Source organism: Zalophus californianus, chromosome 5, assembly GCF_009762305.2.
Source record: "Zalophus californianus isolate mZalCal1 chromosome 5, mZalCal1.pri.v2, whole genome shotgun sequence".
Classification (NCBI taxonomy): Eukaryota; Metazoa; Chordata; class Mammalia; order Carnivora; family Otariidae; genus Zalophus; species Zalophus californianus.
Genome location: NC_045599.1, coordinates 38,319,039 through 38,333,209, shown reverse-complemented (window position 1 = coordinate 38,333,209; position 14,171 = coordinate 38,319,039). Strand labels below are relative to the sequence as shown.

The following is a 14,171-nucleotide window of genomic DNA, read 5'->3' as shown; positions in this document are numbered from 1 at the left end:
AACATATTCTTACAATGGTTATCTCTGGCAAATCGTATTTTGGGATAATATCAGAGTATGGTCTTCCACTGTACTATCTATACATTGCTTTATATTTGAGGGTGTTTTTGTTTGTTTGACCATGGCAAGAACCAGTTTACTGGTCGAGGTGGGGGCAAGGGGTCTATATAATGAGGAGTGAGGGCTCAGCCCTCCCCAGTGACTTAGAAATTCATTCCTCCACCAGGTTCTGGAGGTAGGCCTTGTACCGGTGAAGGGAAGGGAGAGTGGGTGGCTGTTGGAAATGTGCAGGTTGACAGTGCTCTCCAGTAAGGAGGCATCCCCTAATAGGGCTGTGTCTAGCAGAGCCCTAAGCCTCTTGGGAACAGCCTTGAGTATCACAAGCCTCTTGATCCACAGCTGGTCCTGGGGCCATGACTCCCCCACCAAGAAACAGAGGGTGTAGCTTGGGGAGTGTCCACTTCCTTCAGAGATGATGATCAGATCTGCCTGGAAGGGACCCTCGTCAAACATGCTTCCTTCCCTGATCCTGGAGACCTCGCCATTGGCCCGTGATCCCTGCCAGGAAGGAGCTTCTCGTTCACAGCCCAGGATATCTGGCGGTGTCCCAACCTTTGGGCCTAGAGAACTGATCCACCCTCCACAGAACTAGCATCTCCTCCCCACCCACCCTGCCCTCAGGGAGCTCGGCCCAAGCCTCCAGAGGCTGGTCATGGCCCTATCAAGGACACTCCAGGTCTGGCGGTCTTATTAGCTGCCCAGGCCATGTCCTATCCCTTGCTTCTGACCGCACCAGCCATGGGTCCCTAAAGCAGAAGACAATCAGCTGGAAGACCTGGCAGTCCTGGGAAAAGGTGGTACAAGGTGGAACCTCGAACTTCCAGTCTGAGCAGCTGCAGCAGCGACACAGAGGGAGAGACTGAGAAGTGTAGGGCGGCCCAAAGCCCTGGTCCCAGTCCCTCCCACCTTCCCGCTGGCACTCACCTTCCTCCGACACCAACAGCCGCCTCATGGGTTTTCAGTGGGTTCCGAGTTTGGGCAAAGAGCAGAGATGCCCAAGTAGGGGCTCAGCAAGAGCTGAGAGGGATGCTCAGGGGCCACAGCAAGGCTTGAGGACGCCCCCCGCCTGGGAATGGGGCCAAGACCATGTCACTCAGTAACTCCTCCCAAATGTTCTCTGGGTATCAGAGGTACGGTGCTGCCCTTGTTGTCTGGAGAGGTATCCGGCTCAGGAAAGTCCCCAGCTCCTAAAGTGACAAACTTGTAAGATGCTGCGCACAGGTCGCGGGGATCCTTGCTGGCTCCTCCGCTCAGCGCTACACTCCCTTCTGGTGGACGGCGAACCGGGAATTCCCCTTCTGGGCCGGCGGGTCAGAGCACCCGCACCGCAGGTCTCGGCCTGGCCCAGGTCTGGAAGAGGCATCGTTGTCCTCTGGCCGAGGACCCTGCTGCCCCCGGTGCGTCCAAGACCTGAGGATGAGGAGCACATGCCACCCTGGTCCCGCTCCCCGGCCAGGTAGGATCCCAGGCCTCCTGGCACCGGGCGTCCGGGTGGGGGCGGGGAATGGCCCAGCCAGGTCTGGATTCCCGGCACGTCTCCCAGTTGTAGCTGCGTGGCCCCTTACCGACAGCACAGCTTTAGAGCCGTGGGGCTTTCTTTTCTGTCTACCGCTTTATAATAGAAAATACAAATGCTGAAAACGCATTTACACTGGCCTATGCTAAGAAGTTCTGAACCAAAGTGAGTTTCCAGATTAGTTCACACTAGAACCAGGTCCAGGAGTTCGCCTACCTTTGGTTTGGCCACCGATCTCAAGAATCTTGAATTTGGTGGATACCCCTGGGCTCATCTAGATACATCTAGATAATGATAACGGGCTCATCTAGATAATGTTTTGGACTAGGGCCTTGAGATACTTCTGACTATGTTGGACTATATGAGTCTCTGGGAGTGGAAACAGCATCTTAAAGACGTTGGGAGAGAACAATCCTACCTCTCCTGGTGTATCCATATCTCCCTATGCATTTTCCCACCTGTATTTCCTGGTGGGAAAATGCATAGGGATCATCATTCATTAATTTACTCATTCACTTATTCATTCATCAAAGGTAGTGTTTACTGTGTGTTGGGCCACAGGTCCCTTCATTGGAGCTTGCGACTTGGAAGGTGATACCAAAGTAAATAGATGACCACAAAATAGGAGAAGTGTGATGAGCGTCAGCACATGGTGCTGTGGGAGACCCGCCCTGGAAATCAGGGAACACTTCTCTTAAGAGGTGGCACCTGGGCTGAGTTGGGAATTCCATGCTGAGAGACCCACAGGTGTGAGGGCATGAAGGCAGGAGAGGACCTGGGACCTGCCGGGAACAGCCTGTATTCTCTATAGCCTGGGCACTGAGTTTGGGGCAGGGCGTGTCAGGCTTCAGGACTGGAGTGTGGGCAGCCACCTGGTCACAAGGGCTTTGATGAAGCAGTCTGAGATGCCTGGGCTCCATCTGAAAAGCAGCTGAGAGCCATGTGCGGGTTTTAGGCTAGGGAGGTTTTGGAGCTGTTCTATATATTTATGTCAACAAATATTTTCACCCAGAGTTTTCATTTTATGTTTCCTCGATTTTATGAACCAAGGGGGAAAATACTATGTATTTAAGTGAAAAGGGAAAGTAACTTTTTTTTTTTCTTAAACAAAAACAAAAAGCCTCTAAGGGCACCTAGCTGATTCAGTTAGGAGAGCATGTGACTCTTGATCTCTGGGTCGTGAGTTTGAGCCCCACGTTGGGTGCAGAGATTACTTAAACATAAATGAACTTAAAAGCAAACAAACAGGGGCGCCTGGGTGGCTCAGATGGTTAAGTGTCTGCCTTCGGCTCAGGTCATGATCCCGGGATCCTGGGATTGAGCCCCACATCGGGCTCCCTGCTCGGCGGGGAGCCTGCTTCTCCCTCTCCTCCTGCTCCCCCTGCTTGTGCTCTCTCGCTCTGTCAAATAAATAAATAAAATCTTCTAAACAAACAAACAAATAAACCTCTCCGAAATGATGACTGAGAAACTGTAGTTTCTAAGCTTTATACCTTCTTGTGCTCTTAGATTTTAGAGACGTTTCATGACATGGCATACACAGCCTGCAAGTTAATTAAGCCATCAGCTTAGAAGGTTGCTGGTAGATTCCATGCCAGTATCGAGGGTGTGTATGTGTTCTGTATGGGGAGCTGGTTGAAGGCATCCATAACATTATGATAATCCTCCCTGAATATCGCTAGGGTTCCAACTGGTATTTCATCTCATTCCTGGCGTCCTTGCCCACTAAGGGCTTTACTTCCCTGGAAAGGTGGGTGAATACTCAGTTAATAGGAAGAGCAGAAACATGTTCAGTTTGTTGAGAACTTGACTTCCCTGTCTCAGAAGCGGAAAGGGAAAAGTCTGTGGCTTTTGAGAGCAGAAGACGGGAGGGGAGGAGCAGACGGGGTGATTGATGATGCTGTGAAAGCCACACAATTGCTGTCAAGGTGGTTTTTCACCCCTGGAGCGTGGTGATCTCATTTGCTGCTGCATTTGCATTCAGCCTTGGTTTTCTGGTCTCCTGGCCATGAGGACACGTGTGTATATGCTGAATGTGTATGTGTGCTCCCGGAAGGCCGGGAGGATTTTACAGACAGACTAAGCGGGATTCAGATTCTACTCTGCACCTTGCTTTGTGAGAGCCTAGCACAGTTGCTTGCCTTACCTGATCTGATTTCAGGATGCTTACCTGGCATGGACTTTTGTGAGAATTAAGTGAAATGAGATATTTATGTATCATGACTGGCACCCAGCTGCTGCTCCATAGATGTTAATTTCTTTCCCAACCCTGGACTGAAGCTGCCTTTAATTGGTTTCCAGGGGACTAGCCATTTGTCTCCTTGACTCTCTGTCATGCTTCCTTTTCACCGGTAAGGAAACATATTTAGGGTAGCAGAACTACGACCTGCATTCCAGTCCTTGTGTTACTACTTACTTTGGATAGGTGGCTCAATACTTTTGAGACTTAGATTCCCTCTCTATAAAATGGGAACAGTAATGCTCAATGTTCCTGTACCTTCTACAGTGTTTGTGAGGACTCAGTAAAGTAAGGCAGGGTTCTCAAACTTTAGAATGTACCAGAATCATTCATTTAAAACTTGTTAAAACAGATTGCAGGACTCTGTCGTCCTCAGGGGTTCTGATTCTGTAGGTCTGGGGGGGGCCTGAAAATCTGCATTTCAAACCAATTCCCAGGCCACACTTGGAGAACAGTGCCTGGCACACATTGAACACCAGATGGATGTGAGCTACTACCATCCGTTGTCTTTTGGGGCAGGGGCAATATGATAGACACCACAAGCTGGCTAGAATTCTAATTTTAGGGTCCTTGTTTTGACTATGTGAAATAATTACTTAATTTTCAATTTATATGGAACTGATAAAAAGAGTGAGGAGGAGGGCACCTGGGCAGCTCAGTCAGTTAAGCGTCCGACTCTTGATTTCCGTTCAGATAATGATCTCAGAGTAGTGAGATGGAGCCCCGGGTGGGGGCTCTGCACTCTGCGTGGAGTCTGCTTGTCCCTCTCCCTCTGCGTTCTCCCCCCACCCCCGAATAAATAAATGAATAAAATCTTTAAAAAAAAAAAAAAGTAACGAGGAGGAGGAATTTAGGATTTTAGGGGGTAAGAATTTACAAGTCATTTCTGCTAAGGGCATCTGTGTGACCCAGACTGACCAGATCCCCTTGGCAGTTTTATCAGTCTGGTCCCCTTGAGGCATTACAGGCTCAAAAAAGAAATTTCTGAAATATTCTCCTACTGCTTTCTACTAGGTGTTGAGGACAGGTTTGGGGGAAATTGGGGAAAATGACAGGAGACTTCCACATTGCCAGAGTCTGCTTGGGTCTTTTATAAAAAGTCTCATCATCCCCAGGGTTTTTAAGTATGTCAAGGAAGGATCTTCCCACTGAGGAAATCATAGGCCCTGACTCTTTTATGTTAGAAGGTGGATGGCGAAGATAAAGGGCATGGTGACACCTCTGCCGCTTAATGAGTGGTCTGAATTACAGATCTACAATTAACAGCTTCTCCTCCTCCCTCCCACCTACCCACCCAATACTTAAACTCTCCTTTGTCATTGCTTCTCAGAGCACTTGGGTTGCAAGAAATGCTACCTGGATCTGCAAGCCTTTAAAAACAGCCAGGGGTGGGGCTGAGTGTCGAATTAGGGTTCAGAGTCTAGGTTCTGTGGTCAGGTAGATGGGGCCCATCGCCTGATTTTGTAGCTTGGAGTGTGACCTCATCAAGTGACCTTCTGAACTCCATTTTCTTATCTAAATTGAAGGCAGTAACAGTACTCGTTTCAAAGGGTGCTTATGAGGGATAATTAGGTAAGCATGTGAGGACTCAGTGAATGACAAATGTTGTTTCTTTGGGGGGACTTTTAAGAGTTCCAACTCCTGCATGCCTTCCTTGAGCAGTCACTTTTACAGAATTCTCCAGCAATGTTCATTTGGTTCGTGGGGCCTACATTCTCAACTTTTCCCAATTTCTTTATATAGCTTTGGACTACAAGAGAAGGGAGGAGCCCTCTGCATGGGGCCTGGGGAAAGAAATGCGGACTCGGGCACAGTGGAACTTTCTATGAGGAATCCCACCCTGTGTGACCCCAAGAACTTCTCAACCCCTGTGGGGCAGGGGTTAGAGCCATGAGCCGAAGGATCTCTTCTCACCTGGTGATGTGGGACACTCAGTGGTTTCAGAGGCCAAGGTGACAGAATGCAGACTTGGGGTAAGGGGTACAGTGAGAATCTAAGGGACCCCAAGTCTGTTAGCCTTCCCAGGAGGCAGCATCCCGGGCCGCACAGCAGTGTTTCAATAGAGGCCACAGCATTCATGGGATGAGAAGGCAATTCCTATAGGAACTTGTGGGTGGGTAGTAGATAGTAATGTACATGAGGGGATTGTTCCCGGGGTTTTCCCTCTGGGTGGGGAGAAATCCCTAAATAATGGTGGTGGGAGGGACTGTGATTTTACAGGTGGCAGCAGTGAGGCAGGGGACTTTGAGTGATGTAGCTGAAGCATGCTGCCCGGTGCTGGCCACATGGTAAGCGTCCAGGAACCGGTCATTATTACCAGCTGTTCCCTGATACCCTGACCTCTTCCCGGTGCCCGCAGGACTGGGCAGTCTCTGCTGTGAGCATCAGAGGATGGGGGAGCTCTCAGCCCCTCCTTCCCTGGAGCTCTTTGAAGGATGCAGAGTGGGACATTAACTTTATTTCAAGTTTATCTTCTCCGTCACAAGCATGATGTATCTACTTTTGAGAGGAAAGAGTACCTTCACCTTAGGTGCCAGGAAGTAGTGATGATCCTGGCTGGCTTTGAGGAGCGCTAGATTGGAGTCAGGAGACCTGGGTTCAAGTCCCAGCTCAGTTACCTTTGAGATGTGAGGCCATAGGGGAAAGGAAAAAAAAGAGAGAGAGAGAGGGAAACAAGCCATAAGAGACTCTTACTGATAGAGAACAGACTGGGGGTTGATGGAGGGAGGTGGGCAGGGGATGGGCTAGATGGGTGAGGGGGATTAAGGAGGGCACTTGTGATGATGAGCACTGGGGGTTGGATGTAAGTCATGAGTCACTGAATTCTGCTCCTGAAACCAATACCACACTACATGTTAAATACCTAGAATTTAAATAAAAACTTGACACATGAATAAACAGAAATGTGAGGCCACAGGCTAATTATTTAACTTCCTCATTTGTAAAATGGGGACAAAACTGCCTGTCCTACCAACAGATAATAAACATAAAGATGTTTTGAAACTGTTAAGTTCTGTGAAGGGAATTAAAGAAAGTGGTTTTGGCGTGGCTGATGATGAAGTCCTCTAGGGCTATTGGCATTCAGTGAGGGGATGGTCTTTTATTCCGAAATGAGGACTAATGAGAGAGTTCAAGCATGGAGCCAGGTGAGGGACACAGAGGTATTTTGGGATATCCCTGCGTGTTCAGTACCTCCTCCTGAGGCCAGTTCACAGGACACAAGGCCAGTAATATTACCAGAAGGCATCAGTGGGCCAAACCTGAGGGTGCGACAGGTGCCCCTCCCTCTCTACTGCTATGGTTGTTTATCTACCTTCCAGGCTGGGAACTTCTAGGCTCTTAGCACAGGGCCTGCCATACAGTGGGTTCACAGAATGATTTTGTGAGTAAGTGAGTGGGAGGATGTGTTTTCTTTTTTTGGATCGTGGTCCTTGACTATTTTCTGCACATTTACTCTCATTCTCACACCTCTTCTCTTTCCAAAATATCTTCAAAGCAATCCACAAACCAGAACTTGGAAACACCAATCCTTGGGACTAAAAAAACCAGGAACACCTGAGAAAGAAAAATATGGATTGTTCCTTCCTGAGCCATTTGTGCCTTGGGGGCCAACTTTGGGGACGAAAGGAGACTCCCGAATTGGTTGCTGGTGATAGAATGGGGTGGGGGCAACAGGCAAAATCTGTGGAGAATCAGTCTGTCCTGACACAACAGTACTGTTCGTTCCGTAACTTAGAAGAGATGTGAACTCTAGGGACTTCCAGCCCTGGAAATAATTGCTTTCTCAAAAAAGACCGGGAACTTACAAAATAAATCTGGTGACGGCTCCTCGTGTTATTAGGGTTGAAATGGGTGATCTGTGTGTTTTCTGAAGGCTTCTATGATTCTAAGCAAGGGAACAGCTCAATTTTTTGCTGGGTTCCTTTGTTGCCCCCATAACCTTTTAGGAATGGTGACAACAATGACATTGATGTGGAGAGTGCCTTTCCTCTGGGGGCTTGCTCTGTACCGCACCCCCCATGCTTACTTTGACTCGTTTTTTCACAACAACCCATTAAGGTCAGTAAATCTCCACCCCGTTTTACAGACGAGGAAACTGAGGCTCAAGGGGTTAAGTAATTTCCCCAAGGTAACACAGTCAGTCGCCTTCATTTGAACTATGTTTAAATCCTGGTCTGATAGTTACATCCATGCCCTTCTCCACCCCCTGAACTGCCTCCTTCAAAAAGTGTAAGGTCGGGCGCCTGGGTGGCTCAGTTGGTTAAGCAACTGCCTTCGGCTCAGGTCATGATCCCGGAGTCCCGGGATCGAGTCCCGCATCGGGCTCCCTGCTCGGCGAGGAGCCTGCTTCTCCCTCTGGCCCTCCCCCCTCTCATGTACTCTCTCTCTCATTCTCGCTCTCTCAAATAAATCTTTAAAAAAAAAAAAAGTGTAAGGTCGCCTCTGAAGTATTTTCTAAGCAGTTGAAATAAAGCCCTTCAAAATATAGATCGTGTGTATTTCGTGGACAAGAAATCCTCCCCCCTCCCCAATACCTCCCTTCAAGAGCTTTTTCATGCACTGCTCACCCCCCAGGGTTCAGCCTGGAGCCTGGGGGAGAAAATGGGACAAGGGAACAATAAAACAAAAGGCTCCAAGGCCTGTAACCGATCGTGATTGAAACGCACTTTCCCAGCTTCACAAAATGTCAGTCTGATTCTCTTTGTTCTAAAAGTTCTGCTTTCACAAAGCATCAATTTCCCCTAATAATAAGCCTTTTTATTCTTCATCTAATGATGCAGCCTGGTCTTGAGAATTCTTATGATCTCTATTGCTCATCCAAGGATGACAGAAGCACGCACAATGAATTTCTCACTTCCTTCCTTTACCTTTCATATCTATCATACATGATTTCCACCCCAGTGCAAGCAGGGGCTCTGAGCACTGTCCCCCCATTTCCTCTACCCCGTTGCTCTCACACAGCCACGAACAGCTCTTTGAATTCTCCGCACAGCATCATCGGTTCTCCGTGAATAAGATCATCTTTCCTTTTTTCCCCACCGCTCCACAGTGACTCTTGTGTCCTGCTGTGGGCGCTTTCCCATGGCGGGGGTGGGGTGGGGCAGTATTTTTGACTGGTTGAGTGTTTGAAGTAACATTTATCACACATGAACTGTGTTCCAGGCATACTCAGAGTTTGAACAGGTGATCTCATTTGCTGCTCACAACACCCTGATGTGGGGGGTCCTGGTAGTAAACCCACCTGTAGAGAGGAGGAAGCTGAGGCACAAGAAGTCCAAAGCCCTCTAAGTGTCTAGATTCTAGAGCCTCTCTTAACCATTGGGTCTCACTGGCTTGAGGTTGTCTGGAAACTTCTATGTGAAAGTTGGACAGTGTTGAGAATATCTGGCTTTTGAAATTTTCAGCCCGAAGGGCTCTAGAGAATCACGGTGGACAATAACATTGGAAGGGTCGAGCCATGCAATAACAATAGCTGTAGAGTTTACAGAACAGCCACAGACCATATGAGATTACCAAAACAGGACACAAAGCAGGGCCCAGGGGTGGTAGTGGGACATGCCCCTGCTCTCGCCTCCACTGCTCGCGGCCTACGTACGAGATCTTCTCCCAGTCAGCTGCATCGTCCTTCACTTCTCTTTCACCGCGGCCATCCAGAGATTGGTGGTGGGCCCTTAGGACGGCAGTTCCCAGTTTCACATGGGTCAGTGTCACTTGGGGAGCTTATCTAACATGCAGATTCTGGAAATTCTGATTCAAGAGGCCTGGGTGAGAGAGACTCACTGTTTTTCATTCTTAACTAAGCACCTCAGTAGATCCTAATGCAAGAAGCCACCAAGCCACTCTTTAAAGTAACCACTGCTTCTCGGATTACAGCATTAGGAAAGGAAAACAAGAAGCCTAGTTGTCTGTGGCCTAGCTTTGCCTCGAGCACTCTCTCATGGATGGCTAGGAGCCCAGCATCACTTGGTTGGTTGGTGCTCTTTGGTCTTTACCTCTGCCGCTGGGGAGGGGCAGCTGAGTAGCTCTTCGTCTGGATCTGCTGTGCTTATTGTAGGAGCTCAGTAATATTTGTTATTATTTTTTTATTCTTCTGGACTAGAATCAAGATTTTTATCTTCTGGTCTGAGATCTCTTACCAGGAGCTTTTCTAACCTTTGAATCCCCATTTAGACCTACTGAAATGATAGGAAAGAAACACTGCACTAAAGAAAGACGGCTGCCTGTTTAGGTGTGGACACAATTGAAGTTGCCTCAAAACTCGTTTCCTCTGATTAGATTATGCTGGAAACCTCACATCTCACAGGAGGCTTTTTTCCCAAGAAGAGGAGTGGCTACCCTTCCCATCCCAGATATGATCTCCTGCCAGGCACTCCCGGTTGTTGCACTCATTTTACGGCCAACACATCAGTGTCTCGTTGCCTTTAATCACCATCTCCATCGGGTTAGTAATAAATCTCTGAACAGGTTCTGCAATTAGTTATTTGGTTTTTCTTGGTCTCTAGCATGCGTCTAAAACCAGGACTCTTCTGATGTCCACACAGGCTATAGGCTCGAGTAGGTCAGGAAACGTCTGTCTCGAGAGGCTAGCAAAGTGCCTGAAATACACAAGGTGTTCAGTAAATGTTTGTGGATTAAGTGATTGTAATTTTACAAATCCACAGGTTTGGTTGTTTTTTTTTTTCTATGCTTTCCCTTTCCTTCACATTTTTATTTAAATTCTAGTTAGTTAACATACAGTACAATATTGGTTTCAGGAGTAGAATTCAGTAATTCATCACTTAAAAATAACAGCCGGGCTGGGGGGCGGAGCAAGATGGCGGAGGAGTAGGAGACCTAGATTTTGTCTGGTCTCAGGAATTCAACTGAATAGGGATCAAACCATTCTGAACACCTACGAACTCAACAGGAGATCGAACAGGAGAGTAGCAACAACTCTCTGAACAGAGAAGCGACCACTTACTGGAAGGTAGGACGTGCGGAGAAGAGAAGTGAATCCGAGGCGATATTCGGGAGGATAGACGGCGGGGGAGGGGCCTCCGCCGGCCGCTTCTGGCAAGTGCTAGAGCCGTGGAGCACAAAATCGGACCTTTTAAAAGTTGGCTCGGCGGAGGGACGTCGCTGCAGTGGCTAAGCGGGGGGTGGAATCCTCCCGGGACAGTGTGGTCTCAGGACCCTTGGGGTCACAGAGAGACCGGGGGTGCCTGAGTGCGGCAGAGCTCCCAGATATCAGAGCAGGGAAGCCGGCTGCAGATACGGAGCAGAGTCGCGGGCTCTCAGCTCGGGGTTGCCATAAACTGTGATCCGCGGCCCAGTCGGGCCACTGCTCCTGCAGCAGGGACCCAACAAGCGGCAGAGCCGGGGAGACTCCCCTTCCTCCCCGGGGAGGAGTGGTGCGGGAACGCACTGCAGGGATCTGCTGGGTTTGGAGACTCCGAGCGGGGTCGGGTGCCAGAGATAGCAATGCTCGATCACAGGCCGGGTGAGCACGGAGTGCGGCCGGAGACCGGGGACACGGGAGTGACTGCTTTTCTCTGGGGGCGCACTGAGGAGTGGGGCCCCGAGTTCTCGGCTCCTCCGGGCAGAGACTGGGAGGCCGCCATTTTCGCCCTGGTCCTCCAAAGCTGTACCGAGAGCTTGCAGGGAACAAAAGCTCCTGAGAGCAAACTGGAGCAGCTTCCTTAGCCCGGACCGACAAGGGCGGGGCAATTCCGCCTCCGGCAAAGACATTTGGAAACCACAGCAACAGGCCCCTCCCCCAGAAGATCAACACAAACAGCCAGCAAGCCAAGACCAAGTTGATCGATCAAGGAGAATAGGAGAACTCCAGCGCTAGGGGAATACTGCACATAGATTCATGGCTTCTTTTTTTTTTTTTTTTTTTTACCATGATTCATTATTTCATCAAAGTTAATTTTTGTTGACTTTTTTTTATTTTTCTTTTTCCCTTTTTCAACCAACATCTTATAAATCCCTTTTTTAAAAAAAAAAAAACATTTTTTATTTTTTTTTTCATTTTTAGAGTCATATTTTATCCCTTCATAGTAGTTATCCTTGTTTTTGGCATATATATATAAGTTGTTCTCTCTTTAAAATTTTGAGGTACAGTTTCTTCTAACAGATCAAAATATACCCTAAACCACTAGTGTATGGCTTTGTTCTAGTCTCCTGCCTGATCACATTCTCTCCCTTTTTCCTTTTTTTTTTTTTTCCTTAAATCTCCTTTCTTTTTTCAAACAACTTATCTTACCAAGTCCTTTTATAAAATCTTTTATAATTTTCATCTTTACAGTCATCTTCCATCCCTTCATTGTATCAACCCTTATTTTGTACATATATGTCTTTCTTCCTTTAAAATTTTAGGAGGCACTTTTTTCTAACAGACCAAAATACGCCCAAAATCTAGTGTGTGGCACTGATCTATGCACTAGCCTGATCATATTTGATCATATTCTGCCTTTTTTGAATTGTTTTGTTTTTGTTTTTATCTTTTTTTTTCTTTTTCTTTTTTTCTTTTTCTCTTTCTTTTTTCTTTCTTTCCCTTTCTTTTCCCCTGGTTTCAGGTCTTTTCTGATTTGTATACAGTATATTTGCTGGGGACGTTGTAAACCTGTCAGCCTTTTGTTCTCTCATTCATCTATTCTCCTCTGGACAAAATGACAAGACGAAAGAAATCACCTCAGCAAAAAGAACAAGAGGTAGTACCGTCAGCCAGGGACCTACTCAATACGGACATTAGTACGATGTCGGACCTAGAGTTCAGAATCATGACTTTAAAGATACTAGCTGGGCTTGAAAAAAGCGTGGAAGTTATTAGAGAAACCCTTTCTGGAGAAATAAAAGAACTAAAATCTAACCAAATCGAAATCAAAAAGGCTATTGATGAGGTGCAATCAAAAATGGGGGCACTAAATGCTAGGATAAATGAGGCAGAAGAGTGAATCAGCGATATAGAAGACCAAATGATAGAAAATAAAGAGGCTGAGAAAAAGAGAGAGAAACAACTACAGGATCATGAGGGCAGAATTCGAGAGATAAGTGATACGATAAGACGAAACAACATTAGAATAATTGGGATCCCAGAAGAAGAAGAGAGAGAGAGAGGGGCAGAAGGTATATTGGAGCAAATTATAGCAGAGAACTTCCCTAATGTGAGGAAGGAAACAGGCATTAAAATCCAGGAGGCACAGAGGACCCCTCTCAAAATCAATAAAAATAGGTCAACACCCCGACATCTAATAGTAAAACTTACGAGTCTCAGAGACAAAGAGAAAATCCTGAAAGCAGCTCGGGAGAAGAGATATGTAACCTACAATGGTATAAACATAAGATTGGCAACAGACCTATCCACAGAGACCTGGCAGGCCAGAAAGGACTGGCAAGATATCTTCAGAGCACTAAACGAGAAAAATATGCAGCCAAGAATACTATATCCAGCTAGGCTATCATTGAAAATAGAAGGAGAGATCAAAAGCTTCCAGAACAAACAAAAACTAAAGGAATTTGCAAACATGAAACCAGCCCTCCAAGAAATATTGAGAGGGGTCCTCTAAGCAAAGAGAGAACCTAAAAGCAGCAAAGAGCAGAAACGAACACAGACAACAGACAGTTAACAGTCACCTTACAGGTAATACAATGGCACTAAATTCATACCTTTCAATAGTTACCCTGAATGTAAATGGGCTAAATGCCCCAATCAAAAGACACAGGCTATCAGATTGGATTAAAAAACAAGACCCATCAATATGCTGTCTGCAAGAGACTCATTTTACACCCAAAGACACCCCCAGATTGAAAGTGAGGGGGTGGAAAATCATTTACCATGCTAATGGACACCAAAAGAAAGCTGGGGTGGCAATCCTTATATCAGACAAACTAGATTTTAAAACAAAGACTGTAATAAGAGATGAGGAAGGACACTATATCCTACTGAAAGGGTCTATCCAACAAGAAGATCTAACAATTGTAAATATCTATGCCCCGAACATGGGAGCAGCCAATTATATAAGGCAATTAATAACAAAAGCAAAGAAACACATTGACAACAATACAATAATAGTGGGGGACTTTAACACCCCCCTGACTGAAATGGACAGATCATCTAAGCAAAAGATCAACAAGGAAATAAAGACTTTAAATGACACACTGGACCAAATGGACTTCACAGACATATTCAGAACATTCCATCCCAAAGCAACGGAATACACATTCTTCTCTAGTGCCCATGGAACATTCTCCAGAATTGATCACATCCTAGGTCACAAATCAGGTCTCAATCGGTACCAAAAGATTGGGATTATTCCCTGCATATTTTCAGACCACAATGCTTTGAAACTAGAACTCAACCACAAGAGGAAA

At 46.9% G+C, this 14,171-nt stretch overlaps 1 pseudogene; it reads right to left on the bottom strand.

Annotated features, from left to right (window-relative positions):
• Window positions 1-211: 211 nt before the first annotated feature.
• Window positions 212-1,148, bottom strand: LOC113928564 (annotated as a pseudogene).
• Window positions 1,149-14,171: the final 13,023 nt, after the last annotated feature.